Here is a 17,805-nt window from a genome sequence, read left to right on the forward strand (position 1 = left end):
ATTACGGGGTTGCGTTAGTGGAACTCCGTCATAATCCATTAACTCATAGGCTCCTTTTGCTAACACTCGTTTAACAATATAGGGGCCCATCCATAAAGAATTAAATTTACCTGCTCCCAATTTATCGGATTCTTGGTTGTAAAGCAAGACCAAGTCACCTTCTGAGAAGACACGGGGTTTGACATTTTTGTCGAACTGCGCCTTGACTCGTTTCTTATGGGCTTCGTTAGCCAAAGCGACATCACGATGGGTTTCATACAATTGGATTAATTCCAAGAAACGAGCCTCTTCTTCCGAAGTTCCGGGGAGGAGATCAATTGCGAGTTTAAGAGACGAAATTTCACACTGTATTGGCAAGACTGCTTCCAGGCCATACACCAGTTGGAAAGGTGTGAACCCGGTCGCGTTCTTTACCGATGTTCGGTAAGCCCACAAGGCTGAGTACAAGATTAGGTGCCACCTTCTTTTGTGAACCCCGATCATCCTTTGCAACATACGCTTCAGGACTTTGTTGATTGCTTCAACTTGTCCGTTGGCTTGCGGATAATACGGGGTAGAGCTGTCGTGAGATAGCCCTAGCTTGGCAGCTAATTCAACCATCATGTGATTGCGAAAATGCGATCCATGATCTGTAACTATAGCCTGTAGTACGCCGAACCTGGCGACTACATGATTGAAAAAGAAAAGGGCAGTTGTTTCACCAGTGTTATCTAATGTAGGCATCACCTCGGCCCATTTGGTAAAATAGTCAACAACGACTATAATATACCCATGCCCCCCGGTCGAGGTGGGGTTACATTGCATGAAATCGATGTCCCATTTGGCGAAAGGCCCAACAACAACTATTGGCTATAAAGGTGCTGGTGGTCTTCTGGTTTTGCTATCGAAAATTTGACAAGCATGGCAACTTCTGACTGCGGTTATGCAATCTTTGAACATGGTTGGCCAGAAGTATTCTGCTCGTAATATTTTCTGTGTTGTAGCATATCCAGATTGATGCCCCCCACACGCGCCTGAATGATAGTCATTTAGGGCTTTCTCAGCCTCTTCATGGGTTAGGCACCTCCTCAGAACTGTATCGATACCACGACGGTAAAGCGTATCACCGACGATCATGTAGTCTTTCGCTTGGTATCGTATACGTTTCTATTCTGAGTGAGAGGTATCAGGCCTGAATTTTTGGGTTTGGAGATAAATTATTATATCTCCATACCACTCATTGCTTGCAGATATCAGAAACAAACTTTCGTCCACGATTGACTCTTCTGATGTTTCATCGTTGGACGACGATGGGAGATCGCACAATAATTCTGCGAAAACTAAAGCTTTCTTTGATTTGGATTTGACAAATTCCAGATCAAACTCTTGAAGGATTGCTATCCATTTTGAATACTTGCCTCCCAGCAACTTTCGCGACAATATATAAGTCATGGGGTTGCAATCTGATTGAATGGTAGTTTTCCGAAAGAGGACATAATGTCGAAATCTTTGTATCGCTTGAACAACAGCGAGTGCTAGCTTTTCAACATAAGAATATTTTCTTTCTGTATCACTCAAGTTTTTACTTAAATAATATATAGGATGTTCAATTCCATCGACTTCTTTAACTAAAACCATTGCAATGGTCGTATCTGCTGCAGCCAGATACAGGTTAAAATCTCTTTGATAATCCGGGGCATACATTAATGATGCTTTTACTAGAGAATCTTTCAGAGCATCAAAGGAAGCTTAAGCCACCTGATCCCAGACAAAAGGCACATCCTTTTTCAAAAGACGAGCATAACCTTTAGCAAGTTCTACGTAATTTGGAATGAACCTCCTCAGAAAGTTTGCTTTCCCTTGGAGTTTCTGAATATGGAGCAAATTTGAAGGTGGAGGAAAATTAATGATTGCTTGAACCTTGCAAGGGTCGAGCCGAATCCCATCCTTAGAGACTACAAAGCCAAGTAAACGACCAGAACCGACGCAAAACACACATTTGTGTGGATTGAGTCTTATCTTGTAGTGTCGGCAACGTAGAAATATCGCTCTTAAATGCTGCGGATGATCAGTCCGCTTTCGCGAATGAGCCGGAAGGTCGTCGAGATAAGGTTGAACGATGTTCTTGATGTCATGGAAGGCATAATTCATTGCCCTCTGAAACGTCGCCCCTGCGTTCTTTAAACCAAAGGGTAATTTTCGATAAGCGAATGTGCCCCACGGATAGATGAATGCAGTCTTTGACTGGTCCTATGGGCGGATATTTATTTGATTATACCCGGAAAATCCATCCATAAATGAAAAGATTTCACATCCGGCGCATTCATCAATTATCTGGTCGATGAAGGGTGTAGGGTAGTTGTCCTTCGGAAAAGCTTGGTTTACATCCCTATAATCGACACACACTCTAATTGTCCCTTGTTTCTTCATAACAGGGACAATATTCGATACCCAATCGGTTAGAGGAACCGGGTAGATGAAACCAGCATGGAGGAGCTTTTCTACTTCTGTTTTAATGGTAGCGGCTTTCTTGGGGTGCACCTGCCGAAGTCGTTGTCTTACTGGTTTGACATCAGGATACATCTTAATTTCATGTTCAACGATACTCGAGTCAATGCCTGGCATTTCATCATATCACCAAGCAAAGACATCTCTGAATTCGCGAAAAAGAGCGTTATATATTTCCAGTTCTGAAGGAGAACATCCTTTTCCGACATAAATATTCTCTACAACATTTGTCTTAGTCGAGATATTTATGGCATCTCTTCAATATTGGATAAGTTTCGCTCGGAATCCACCGTATTTACAGTATTTTATAGGAATTCAAAAATTGAAGGGTGATAAAGGTCATGCTGAGTATCTTCTTCATATTCTAGAAGAAGGGAACGATGGTGGCAATCATTCCATGGTGCCCCCTCAATCAACATTGATTGTAGAATTCCTTCGTCAGTCCCATGTACTTTCAACCAAGGATCTAATGGGGTACCATATTCTCTAGACCTATCTAGCCAAACGTTTGACGAGCATTGATTTGGGTTCGCCTCCCATGCCCGAAACATTGATTGCTACAATATTTCTACAGGGCTTGGGGGCAAAACCATTGCATGATCCATGTTGATATCATCTTCTGAGATCTTCGTGGAAGATATCATGTTGCAGGCTCTTACCAATGCTACTTCTCTTATATAGATTGGAGGTGGAAGTGCGAAAGTTCCCATTAATGTGGGGTCTTTCAGTAGGCCTACTCCGATGTCTTGAAGCGAGTGGTTGCTTCCATGGATCATGGGAATGCTTCCTGTAACTTGTTAACCATTAGGGAGGAAGTCTTGTTGGTCGACGATCGTAATCCCCCCTTGAAAAGGGAAAGCGATCTTCCTAAAATAAGTCGACACTACAGCCGCCATGGCATATATCCATGGTATTCCCAATAGGATGTTTTAGTCCAGATTCCCATCGATGACTTCAACATCTATTTCTACTGTTTTTCCTCCCAGTTCAACTTTTAAGTTATTAAGGATACCGCACGGGGTATATGTCCTTCCGTCGAATGCTTTTAATGTCGTCGAAGATCGCGACAAGGTTGGAGATCCTAAAGTTTTCCAGCAACTCATTGACATAATACATGTAGATGCCCCCTCATCGATAATTGTTCGGTGAACAGTTTTGTTGAGGGCTTTCACTTGAATAAGGAAAGCTAGTTGAGCTGGTAACTGAGGAGCGTATCCTTTGTGATCAAAGGATACAAGATTGGAATCCTTAGGATAAACCCCACCAATAGCCGATAACAGAGCCTGCCTTTGGGATGGGAAATTTTGTAGTACTTCAAGAGTCGACATAGCGGATGGCGATTGGGCCAAATCTTCCACTATGTTATAATGTTGCGCCGCTCTGGCACGAGGATTAAATGTCGACTTGTGTACTACTCCCTTTGGCGGTTTTATTGTTAATTCAGGAATGATGGGCGATACAACTTCTGTCGAAGTTGTTGTCGAACTACTTGGTTGATCTTTACCTTTTTCGTTCGACAACTGCGGATTCCCGTAATCTTTGTTCCTTGTCGAAATCAAAGCATCATTCTGTTGTTTTGAAACCGACAACATAAGCACTTGCGACGGGGAAGCATTTCCACTATCAACCAGATTTTGACCTGGATTGGGAAATGGATCAGTTAACACAGCTGAGGTCTGCGAACTTTTAAAGAATCTCTTCAGCTCAGCTTTGTATGGACAATCCCTTGTCTAGTGATCCTCATCGCATATCTGACATGGATATTTCCTATTTCCAGGAGGGTCTGAAGAAGTTTTTCCAGGAGATGACTCACCCTGTTTCTTCTTCTTCCCTTTGTTTTGTTTCTTCTTGCTCCCTGGTTGTTTGGTTTATTTGCCCTTATCTGCTGATATGGAATTTACTTCCGAAGCAAGAATTTCTTCTTTTGCATTTTGATCTGAATTCTTACGGGCTTTCTTAGACGAAGCCTTTGTCGATTTCGCGTTTGCCGTGCCAATCACGCCATCGCCGGCATGAGAGTCACTATTTGATTTAGGAGGAGGAGGAATTGAGAATTCTGGTCTAGGGTCGTCAGGTATTTTGTCATAGAGTGTGCCAGACTGAGTATAAACTAAGTCTAGATATTGTGCACGAGCAATAACTTGCTCCTCTGTTACGACTCACCCCTTTGCCACATCTTCTGTTATAGCAGGAAGTAACGACTTTATAAACCATTCAGCTAACAGCTGATCAGGAACGTATGTTTTCACCATCCTACGACGACGACGCCACTCATGTATATGATCGGATATATGAGTGGTAGTTGTCTACTTGAAGTTGGTTAATATTTCCGTTCCCGTTTCATACCTTATCGGTAATTGAAAATGGGTTAAGAAAGTCGTGGCTAGGGAGCTAAAATTGTCGAACGAGGCTATAGGTAATTCAATATACCATTTTGCCGCTGGACCCGTTAACGTCCTCTGGAAAATGTGAAGCCTTATCGAATCATCATTCAGGGTGTTTGATGAACACCACAGATGAAAAGTCATCACGTGATTCGATGGGTCTTTGCCTGGATTTCCATTGAATTTAGGAATGTCAGATGGAAGTTTGTGAGGAATCGCTGGCCACCAAGGGGCGTAAGCAATCGAATCGTTGGTTAACCGGTGTAAATCGGGTAACTCTAAAGTTGCCACGAATGGTAACTGTTGATTCAGGTTAGGTGAGGCATACCCCGGGTACGATGGAATTTCCTGAGCAATGGGCCTTTGCATACCAGCATAATGTAATTGACGTTGGTATGACTGATACGGTTGGTGGACTTGACCACTGTAAAGCGGTTGGTTTTGACCGTTTTGAATATACAGTTGTCCACTGTTCGCAAAGATCTGCTGCTCAGAACCTTGGTATACTTGCTGGAATTGTGGTTGTTGGTATTGCACCAGCCACGGTTGTGAAGCCATGTTCTGTTGTGCTATACTAACTGTTGGACCAAGGTGTGGGGTAATTGTACCCGTTTGGACCTGTGTCGCCCCACCATTTGGCAATTGTGGTTGTGTCCCAGGGTCAAGGGGCTGTTGCATTACAACTTGAGAAATCTAAGGTTGACATACAACAGGCAACGTTTGAACTTGCGACACTGTCACAATAGCCGGTGTGGTCGGGATGTTCGATATAGGTACACACTGTTGCATAGAATATACAACTCTTGGTTGTTGAGGTAGCATAGGTACCCAACCACTTGATGTAACTCCAGTATAACCTGAATACTGTTGTGAACTCCCGTATGGGTACCCTCCCAGAGGGGGTAATGAAAGGGCATACTGCCCCCCATACGGTAGCAATCCGGAACTCAAGGGGATTGTTTGTCCTTGGGGACTAGATTGCCCAAATTGACCTCCAAATGGATCAATTTGGTGAGTCTCAACATAAGAGTTGCCGGATATTATTCCGGATGAACAAACTGGAACAGACCACACTGTCGAAATAGTCCCTTGGTGGACTCCTTCTAGCGGTTGTGAGCTATTTGGGACAGATGGTATGCCGGCAAACATCGTCGGAGTGACAGAAGGGGCTTCTGCTGTGGCTGTGTCATTCGACACAGTCCTAGATGTCGACGGTTGTTCAGACATTTTGAGTCTATCCAATAGACTGCCTAGCGATTCTACAGGAAGTTCCACTTGTGGTAGACTAACTTCTGATGTAGAAGGAAATAGAGTGACCCCTACTCCAAAATGGGTTGGAGTACTTGCTTGCGGACCCTCTATAATTTCCTCTATCGCAATCAAACCAGGTGGAAGAGGAATACCGTCAGGTCCGTAAAATATTTCTGGTTCCAAAGAAGGGGTTGAATCGACAACGACAGTTGTTTGAGGAGCAAGACTCTCTAAACCGGTTACAGATGGAACTGGTTCAGTAACGCAAGTATTTGCTCCCAGACTAGGATCAGTGTTACTGTCCCTCTCTGGCTGTTGAACTTCTTCTATAGAGGCAGGGTTTCCAGAAATGTTTGGAGTAACCGGAATCTCAGATGTTGTTGGAACACTTGTTCTAACTTTGATAGGATATTTTGAACCGGTTAAACGAGTTCGCTTTGTCCGTACTGTTTTTGATTCCGGAGACAAAGACGGTTGACTCGTAAGCCTCTGCGAATGACGGGGTTTCAATTGACTTTCTTCCACGATTGCGGATTACTCGATCAACCAAAATACAAAAGGGGAAAGTGTGTTTCTGAATTAAATGAATTTATTAGACGCTTTTAGACACAACTTTCTTTTTCACTTTTAAAGAGTCGAGAAAAAGCTAAAGGTGACTCTAGTCTCCTTCGATGTTTTAACGAGCCCGAAGTGACAAATGCTCGGATGGACTTTTTCTGTTATAGAGTCTGAAAAAGACCAAAAGAAACTGCTCTGGAGTTCTAGGCAGAGGGTGTGCCAAACTTTTCGCAAAACCGCAGAATACTTTTTAGGGTACGGGCGGTCGATCTTCCTGAATGCTGTGTTCAGTGCATTGCAATCAGTAGGGCGGTCGACACGGCTTCCTAAGGATAAAGGTTTTATGCCTATAGGGGTCTCCCAATATATACGTGACGATACGTGGGAGCACAATCCGTACTGGCGCTATCGTCCCTCAGGAGGAATCACCCACCATCCACGAGATCGAAAGTCACCAGGCTTAACGACGCCGGAACACGTCTCTAGCCTAGACCTCTATGTTGTGCGTTATGTTGCAAAGCGTTGTTAAGTTCATTCAATTTATTTTAGGTTGATCTTTTTAAAGTTTGCCTTTCAAGGTTCACCACGAGATGTATGATACAAATTCCTAAATGCAGTCTAAAGATGATAAGCAAGCTTTATATCTTTTCAACTTTGAAAATCCTAGCTACTAAGGGAAAAGAAAGACACCATATTTTCTCAAAGAGCAATCAACACACTCTAATGCACTTTTCCTAAATGCAACATGCAAACTTATCAAATGCAAATGCACAATGCAGGTGTTTGTTTTTCCGCTTTCTTAGTATTGATGCCTACAAAGAAAGCTTTTTGCACAACTTTGAATTTGCTTTTAAATGATCAATACAAACAAGTTTACTCTTTCGAATTCAGAGAAGATAGAAGAGATTAAAACACTTAACGATTTTTGAAATGAATACTTGTTTTGACACTTAAAAGAGACAAATTCAAACCAATAAGCAAGAGTAAATGTATAATCAATCTGCAAACAGCCAATGAACTCTCTTCTAAGATCACAATCAACAGATCTCAATCAAGGGCTACAGGATGACTATTTCACTCATGCAAAGGAAAACTGTAAATGACGCCACAAACACATAAAAACACTCACAGTCTTTTTGTACAAAAGGAGGCAGAATGTAAGCAGAGAAAAGGAGTTATCAGACTGGTACCTATGCTGGTTACAGGCCACAAAAATCAGAGATCAAAACAAGGCAAAACAGAGCAGAGAACCCCAGCTGCACAAGGACAAACTGGTTCAGCGCAACCTCAACACAGGGGTTTTGACATTCAACGCAGGTAGCCTTCACGGGAACTGCGTTGAAATGCAGAATCCCTTTACTGGGTCTGTGCTGAAGGAGAAACTCTCGTTTCCCTCAGGTTCTGGGTCACAAATTGCTATTTAATTCACTGTTTTAGGCCAAATAAAAGCAACAAGCAAGGTGTAATCAAAGGGATGCTTTGAAGGGCTACTAAGATCTATCACAAGGATCATCAGATCATTTGTGAATCCATTGTTCAGATTATAGACCAGTCCAGTAATTGGATCAAGGCAGCAACTTTCTACTTTGCATCTGGGAAAGATGCAGTTCGATTGTTGTTGTCAAGTCTATGAGCAAACAATGATAGAAACACAAATGAAATGAATAAACAAATCTTCCCCAACGAAGTCGCCAATTTGTTGTGGGGAAAAATTCCTATGCAGGACGATCCTATCCACCTAAGGTGTGACAGTGCCTTAGCAACAAACGAGTACAGCTATTCTGGTTTCTTCCTTTATGAAATGTGAAAGAAGAGAGATCAATAGACTTACCGGTGTCTTCTGTTTGTCCCTCGATCCGGTCTCTCTTCTCTTTGGGAGTTCACAGCTACTTGCCTTCTTGCTTATCCAGTTTCAACTTCCTGCAAGATCACAAGAGAACAACTACTTGCGACAAGAGAAGAACTCTACACAAAGACAGATATTCACATTCATAACTAGTTTAGGATTAGAAATAAACCAAATACACTAATACATTCATACATCAAAAATACATCAGCATATAGGAGAAACCAAGATAGCTTTATTGATGAATAACAAGGTTCAGGAAGAGATACAACCCAGAGGGCTCCAATCCAGCATCTCCTTCCCAGAAAATGGAATTCCTATCTTCTCCCCCTTCAAAGCATTAAGCACCCAATGATTCCAATCTCAAACCAACAACAATTCTTTGCAATAACAAAATTCCAGCCTCTAGATCTCATGGAGAAGAGATCCATATATAGACGTTTGGAGAGAGGATGAGTCAGCTTGAGATCTGACTAGTGTCCTCTCCCTCTGTCAGTTCTTGAGTCCACTTGGAGGTTCTTGCTTCCACTTGGAGATTTGGAACCTCTTACTCATCACCAGTCGAATTCCCTGAGGAAAGTGTCATTTTGGAAGCTTCCTGGGTTTTGACACCTTGAGAAATGAGCCTGCCACTTGTCCATTCTTGTTCAGCGCAGGTAGCCAGTGTTCCAGTTGACATTCAACGCAGGTAGCCAGTGTTGGCTTTGACATTCAGCGCAAACAGCTAGTGTAGCCACTGAAATGATCCTGATTTGACTTGTTTTGAGCAGTTTTTGGTGGAGAAATTCTGTGAATTGCTGTGGTTTGTTAGCCTTGTTCCTCTAGGGGTAGGAACAACATGTTTAGGGACTTTGGATCCCTTAGATTATGGACATTTCATGCTCAATGCTATAAGGCACAAAAATGTCTATAACACTTCCCTATCGTAGTGTGGTCCACTTTATGTATTTATCCTCATATCTTTAGACAGGGTAGTACTGCTCCTTAATGGCATTTTGAAATGAATTCCAAGTGGGTGTGGCTGAAAAAAATGAGGCCGTACTTTCATCCTTCTAGTCGCAGTAGGTTTCCCACCAATCCTTAACGTGGGGGCAACTTTGAGAAGAGCACAAGTAATCTTTTCCCGGCCACAAAAATGTCCTTCTAGCAGATTTAACCATTTATCTACATCCTATGCATCTATCTGACCCTCAAATATGGGAATGTCAAAGTTAACTTGTACCTTAAAGGGTGTAGCGCTTCCAGAGTAACTGCTGGAAGTAGATGTGTCACCCTCAGGTAGCCGCTAAAGGATATAGGCAAAGTTGTCCATCATCGCATTCCTTTGTCACTCGAGGGTCTCTTCGAGCAAGATTTTGATAGGATTTCCTACTCCCTCATCTTTCTTTTCATCCACCATGGGAGGCTGTCGGGATTTGCGAGGTTGGTCTTGCAAAGGTTCAACCAGTTCAAGACCTAACTCCTTATATCCGGACCTCGTTGGGGACATGCAAAGAAAAACAGAGAAACATCAGACTACTCTGATACCACTGATCAATATTTAAACAAGAATGCAACAAATTACAGATATAACCATAAATACAGAGATATAATAGAAATAATACTTCATTTCATTAATGTAAAATTATGAAATCTGCTTACAAATAGAAATGGAAATAAACTAGTTCGGGCGATGGTAGCTTATCTCTAAGGAGAGATGTGGTGGCTACATGTCTCTGAACTATTTTACAATGAGGCCAAGACACCTATTTATTGTTGAGAAAAAATGGAATACCCTAAACATCCAAAACCCTAACACTAGGAGTTGAAGTGCCAAACTATGGGCCCCGTTTTGGGTAAATTGGTATGTCAACTTCCCGGGGTCATAACATTGGCATACGATCTTCGTTTGACGCGCAAAATACCTCGTTAGAAAGATATATACGAGGAATAAAACTTTGGAAAGAAGAAAATTAGTCCATGGACCAATGTTGTTCCCAGTATTCCCAAAAAATGTCATTTAGGGCCTCAAAATGGCTTAGGAAGTTCAGGACCCGAAAAACTGCCAAAAATAGTAAATTGTGCTACAAATAAGGAAACTGAAAAAGTGAAAGAAACAATGGTGAGTTTCCAATTGGAATTGGTAGGTGGCCACCAATATCCACCTGGATCAAAATTCTATTATTGTAAGATATAAAGGAAATACCTATATTTGCAAAAAAAAATAAAGGAGTTGTGCATTAAAAAATGAGGAAGAAAAAGGAAAGACATTAAAAATATTCAATTGGTAGGAAATACTCTTGACATTATGATGGGGAAACAAATAGTTCAAAATATTGTATATTTTCATGTAGATTCACAAGCTCATGCAATGTACTAAAGAAAAAGACAAGAATATAATTCAACTTTCAACCAATGGAAGCCAAGAGATCGATGAAAACAATATGAACAAGAATAAGATAAATCAGTGGCGCATAACACAATACGTATTCGGGGAAAGCCTCGGCTGAAAACCCCTACTATCTATATTGAGTTAATAGAAATCCCAAATGATAATACAATGCTTTTTCTCACAAGAACAATCCCAGTACTCAGTATGATCAATCTCCCACTCACAAGAAATTTCAAGCCAATCTCTAGCCTCTTATGCTCCTCTCCAAGCCCCTGATTCCTTGCGCAATTTGTATGGTTGAATATCCCATATTAATGGAAATCCAATTCTTCCAAAACTACACAATCGAGTCTAGGTCAACTTCCTGATTGCATGCACGATCTATACAACTCAGTAAATCATACAACTAATAGTACACTATCCTCGCACTTAGGGGTGATTTTAGGGGCGAATGTTTGCCCTTTGGCAAATTAAGGGCTTTTAAATTTTTAGTGGGCGATTATTTTGTATCATAGTACACTTTTACAAATCACCTCAAATAGCCTACCTTCTTTTAAGGGAGAGGGTAAAAAAGGTAAATTTAGCCCTTGAAATAAGGAGTTACAATCTTCCATTCACCCATTTTCAAGAATAGGTTTTATTTAAGTGAATCCATTCGCCCATTTTCAAGAATAGGTTTTATTTAAGTGAATCTTATGGGCCAAAGGCCCAAATACCATATTTATAAAAGAGGTATGGTAAATTAATGAAAATATAAATAAATGAGAAGTATGGTAAATAAATAAATAAATAAATTATATTTACTCCATAAGTCACCTTATATATATGCAAGGGTGTAAACAAATAAAAATATAAGTAAAGTGGAGGTATGGTAAATAAATAAAACTTTTTTTATACTTACTCAAAAGGTATGGTAAATAAATAAAAATATAAATAAACTAGACACATGGTAAATAAATAAAACCTCTTTTTATATTTAGTCCATAACCCTCGTTCTATTTATGAAGGCTCAAGAAAGAGGTTTTATTTAAGTGAATCCTATGGGCCAAATACCATATTTGTAAAAGAGGTATGGTAAATTAATAAAAATATAAATAAACGAGAGGTATGGTAAACAAATAAAACATTTTTTTTATATTTACTCCATAAGTCACCTTATATTTACGAACACTCAAAAAATGCGTTATATTTAGGTGAAACCTATGGGAAAAATACTATGGGACAAATACCATGGACTAGATTGTTATTAATACCATGCAAAAAAACATTATTAACCCTAATATTAGTATTAATAAAAATAAAAATGGCACATGGTATTCACCAAAATGGCACATGGTATTGACCCATGGTATTCACCTGGAATGTAGCCTATTTAAATGGGGGAATTAAACCAGCATAGATCCATCTTTACTCTGGATCTACTAACCCCCAAAAGGTATCAAATATTGTGATATGCAAACTAGCATAGAGTGAAAAAATATTTGATCCGATCAAGAGTAAAAATGGATGTTGTAATTTAATGTATGTTAAACATTTTAGCTTGGTTAAAATAAAAAATAAAATAAAAATCAACTATTAATTTTATTAATTTTTATAAATTACTAATAGTAATTTTTAAGCTCCAGGTTTATGATAACCCATGGTATTGACCCATGGTAATACCATGGTATTCATGTGAGCATAGACTATTTAAAGGGGAAATTCTATCATCTTAGATCCATCTTAATTTTGGGTCTACCAAGTGCTCAGAGGGATAAATAGATTTCATCCCCCTAAGAGTGGTAGATGTGGAGTTAAGATGGATATAGGTTGGTTTTTATAATAAAGAAGATATTAAATAGACTTAGGAAATTATATTGTAAGAAAATCTTAAGGTGAATGGTTAAAGCATAGACATTGGACAAGTATATTTGTATACTTCTGTTTTAAACTGAAACAAATCCAGAGCTAAAAGGAATGGATTGATTACACTAGTCATCCTTCTATAAATTTCCAACATATGCTGGAGTAAACAGATTGTAATTTGGGTAATTTTTCTAATTGCAAACAGGAACATGTGTATTGGCAGGGTGGTTATGAGTTCCCTAGAAGTGATGAATTTGAATTTTTCTTGGTTTTATATATAGTATTAGGTTTTTTCTCATGCTTTCTGTGAATGGCACAGGTGAATTTTATCCTACACCTACTAGGTTATCAATATGTAATTTCGGTAATTTTGATTTCAAAAGATATTTTAAAGAAATGCAATGATTTCATTTGTGTATTCAATAAACACAAGATTTTATAATTGAGTAAAATATTCGCCATGCCTGGTGAGAGATTCGCCAAAAAATTATATATACATATCATATTATTTATAAAATCGCCTTCCATTTTTCCTATATACCATGGAGATTCGCCCATTTATTATACATGTAAATTTAGGGGCGCTTCTTAAAATTTTCCCTGCTCGCACTCTAGTCTCAACTGGGTCTTTCTCAGAATTGACATGCATGAGTTTCTATTGAGGGAATCTTCAGTTAACTAGAGTGACACTTGTGGATGCACTAGTGCATCAACTGACTGTTAACTCTCTCTTAGTTCCACAAATAGTTTGGAACTAATTTAAATGAACATAACTAAGTAAACTGAGTTATCTAATTACAACTCATAATTAAACTCATCCTAGACCCCTAAAACTTAGGGAGAACATATACATGACTTCCAAAAGACTTCCAACTTGAAATTCCTAAGTTAACGTCAACTTAACTTAGTTAACTATTACAAGTTGCTATGAGAAAAGAATTACAATTTTAATTCACAATTTAATTCAAGGAAAAATTAAATTGGAATTCCTGGATTGTATTTTAACGTTTCTTATTTTTATTTTCAACACTCGATCCCAATCTTGAACCTTTGGATTTTTCTTCATGCAACAATTATCTCTAGTTTTGTTACTACAAAAACTCCTGAAAATGAAAAAACATCCAACTTGAATCAGTATGATGCATTTTTCATCAAAGTCTAGACTGATTGTTATTGCCTCTGTCGATTGAAAAACTCTGCGCTTCTGTTGACTCTAACTTTCTGCACTATTTTCAAACCTTCTCTGCACTCTTTAGTATCTGTCAACTCTAGCCTTTGTCATTATAATCTCTAACTGCATCAATCACCATTACTTCCTCCTACTACTATGTACTTTGGTTTCCTGTAGCAAGATATGATCCATGACATAAAACCTCTCAACCGACCCTGCCTAATTTCAACCCACTTGGGACTAGCACTTCACATCGCTCCACCTCACACCTGGAGGTATGGTTGCATGTGATCCCTCTGCCCACTTGGCTTGAAATTCTCCACTACTGGAGGTCTCTACATGAGTGGATGCCTCCACTCGGTCTCCTCCCAGCTTCTCTAGTTGTGGCTGCTCCACAATTTCCTGAAGCTGCTTCTGAGACTACTTCTTCCAAGGCTGTATGTTGAGAGGTAATTTACTCTCCCTCTCAACCACCAAGTCTCTAACCTTTTCCTTTCTCCTCAAGGATTTGCATGCATCATGTATCTCAAGATCATACAGGTTCTTGACCCGTGCACCAATCTGTTTCACCTGTCCCGTGGTGATGTGTCTAAGGAAAATATTTCCCTTACTAAAAATCACATCATAGCCATGGTCTTCCAACACCGCAACTGAAGCAAGATTCTTCCTTAGTCCTGGAACATACATTACATCTTTGATCCTGAGAGGAGAGCCAAACTCCCTCTAAAAATTAACCATGCCCAATCTAGTAGCACTATGCCTCCTATCATCTACAAACTCTATGTTTTGCTTGAGGTATTTCTCCTCAAAATCACTAAAGAGATCTCTATTCCCCCTAATATGGAATGAGGCATTGCTGTCAAGATACCACACACCTCCCATGATAGTGTTGACCATGCATGCAATGAGAGTGAAATCAAGTTCAAATTGTGAAGTTGGAGCTTCACCCATTGCTGCTACTATCGGCTCCTTCTTGCTTGCTTTCTTCTGTGGGAAATTCTTGAAATAGTGCCCGTGCTCGTGATAGTGAAAAAAATTGAATTTCTTCAAGTCCATCTTCTTTCTGCCCTCCTCACCTTGAAACTTATTTCGCTTCACCTTCTTTTCCTTACTCACTAAGGAAAAATCCTCTTCCACTTCCTTAGAAGAGCTCCCATCTTTGGTGTTTCGTCGAAACTCCTCTTGTACCAAATCCGACCGCAATCGTTCCCAATCTAGTAGCTTCTCCCTCCCATTGAGAGATTCCTAATAATTATGCCAAATCTTTGGAAGTCCTAGAAGAGCTAGGCTCACCATATCATCCTCGGCAATAGTGATTCCAACACTTCCAAGCTCATCTTGATAATGAGTAAACTTGGTCAAGTAATTTGGAATTGAGTTACCTGCCTCCATCTTGATTTTTCAAAGTTTACCCTTTAGTGCCAACTTCCTATGGTCATTTTTGTTCTAAAATAGGTATGTCAATGATTTCCACATAGCATGCAGAGTTTCCTTCCCATGGAGACTCGAGACAATGTGGTCTCGAACTCCCTCAAGGATTATCCACCTCGCCCTTGCCACACACTTCTTCCATTTGGCCAAGTATTTAGCATCTGATGTTGGTGGCTTAGGAATATCTTGATCAATGAATTTCTTCAAGCCATTGTCCTCCAACACAACCTCCAACCTATCCTTCTAGGCTATATAATTCAAGTTTCCATCCAAGGCATACCTGAGCTGCAAACCGTAGAACTCAATTTGACAATCCTGAAGTATGTAATGCAAATTCAAATTTAACCTGTAACCCTGAACTCAAAAACTTTGAAACCTCCTCTAGTATATTGTCTTTAGCTTTGATACCATGTATATTTTAGCTCATGCAATGTACTAAATCAAAAGACAAGAATCTACTTCTACTTTCAACCAGCAGAAGTCAAGAGATCGATGAAAACAATATGAACAAGAAGAATATAGATCAATGGCATATAACACAATAAGTATCCTGGGAAAGCCTTAGTTGAAAACCCCTATTATCCAAATTGCATTAATGATAAATCCAAGATGGTAATACAATGCTTGTTCTCACAAGAACAATCCCAATGCTCATTATAATTAATATACCTGCTCACAAGTAGGCTCAAGCCAATCTCTAGCCTCTTCTGCTGCTCTCCAAGCCCTTGATTCCTTACGCAATTCCTATGGATTAATAACCCATATTAATGGGAATCCATTGTTTCCAAAACTGTGAAATCCAATCTAGGTTGACTTCCTGATTTCATGCATGATCTATACAACTCAGTAAATCATACAACTAATTGTACATTGTCCCTTCATTGTAGTCTCAACTAGGTCTTTCTCAGAATCAACATGCATGAGTTTGTGACGAGGGAATCTTCAGTTAACTAGAGTGCACTTGTGGATGCACTAGTGCACCAACTGAATGTTAACTCTCTATTAGTTCCACAAACAGTTTGGAACTAATTTAACTGAACATAACTTAGTAAACTGAGTTATCTAATTACAACTCATAATTAAACTCGTCATGGACCCATAAAACTTAGGGAGAACATATACATGACTTCAAAAAGACTTCCAATTCAAAATTCCTAAGTTGACTAAGTCAACTTAACTTAATTAGCTATTACAAGTTGCTATGAGAAAAGAATTACAATTTTAATTCACAATTTAATTCAAGGACAAATTAAACTGGAATTTCTAGATTCTATTTTTAACATTTCTTGTTGCTATATTCAACAAATATTTATATCTGGGTAGCCCTATTGTAAAAATTCATAGCAATGGTACTGAAATACCAAACACTTTGATTTATTTAGTAACAACCATTAATATTACGAGCAAGAAAACTATGGATCGATTAAAGCTTCCTAATCTTCAATATACTCCAACTTTATTACACCTAGTAGCTAGATCTGTTATTAGACCTGATGGTATATTAGGAGATGTATATGTATCTTTAGATTCATGGGAGTATCTTGTTGATTTTATGATTTTAAATCCCGAGAATAATTTAGGAGGCCATCCATTGATCCTTTGTATACCTTGGCTAGCTACAACTGATGCATTTATAAATTGTAGATCTGGTGATTGTTGGCTCTATAGCTTGATTATCTTCTTGATTGTTTAGAGATTTTTTATTTTAGTTATGGTTGGATCCCAGTACTTGATGGGTGGGTGTGGGGGAGCTTCCCCCCCACTATTTTTGTTGGGGGATGTGTAGCCACAATTATTTAGAGTCCCCCCCTGCCAACAGGAGCTTGGGGGAAGTGCCCTTGAAGCAAAAAAATAAATGAAAAATTATCTTGTAAAATATCGTAATTTCATAGTCATCTGGGTTGTTCATAAGGAAGAATATTTGATAGTAGAAGTTATGTTAATATGGGGTTTCTTGACCTAGAATTCAGCCCTCAATTTATATGATGGAATTGTATTGTGGTTATGTATTATTATTATGTTCAAGAAAGGAATAAGAGATTGTGTGAGAACGAAGAGGAAATTACAACAGATTTATTGTAGGTTATATCTCTTCATTTTGTTGGACAATATAAAAGGAAGACCTAGCCGTTTCTCCGTGGACATAGCCCAAATTGGGTGAACCATATATTTGTGTCTCTCTTGGTTTATGATTTTCTGTGTTTGTGTTACCACAATATTTTATATGTTCCATTGCTCCTTTATTTAATTTATAACAGTGATATGTGCAATTATGATGGTAGTTCTATGGAGTAATTCACAATGTATCCACCTGAAAAAACATTACCTTTCATAGAAAGTGAAGTTTGTATTGATGACGATAATGAATATTTTCTAGATATTCAACCTATATTTACTCTTTCAAAAATAGATGAGGAAGATCAATTAATAAAATTAATGAATAATAATGATTTGTCTTCAT

Source organism: Pinus tabuliformis, chromosome 8, assembly GCF_031772625.1.
Source record: "Pinus tabuliformis cultivar Carrire ecotype Pingquan chromosome 8, CPIR1, whole genome shotgun sequence".
Classification (NCBI taxonomy): Eukaryota; Viridiplantae; Streptophyta; class Pinopsida; order Pinales; family Pinaceae; genus Pinus; species Pinus tabuliformis.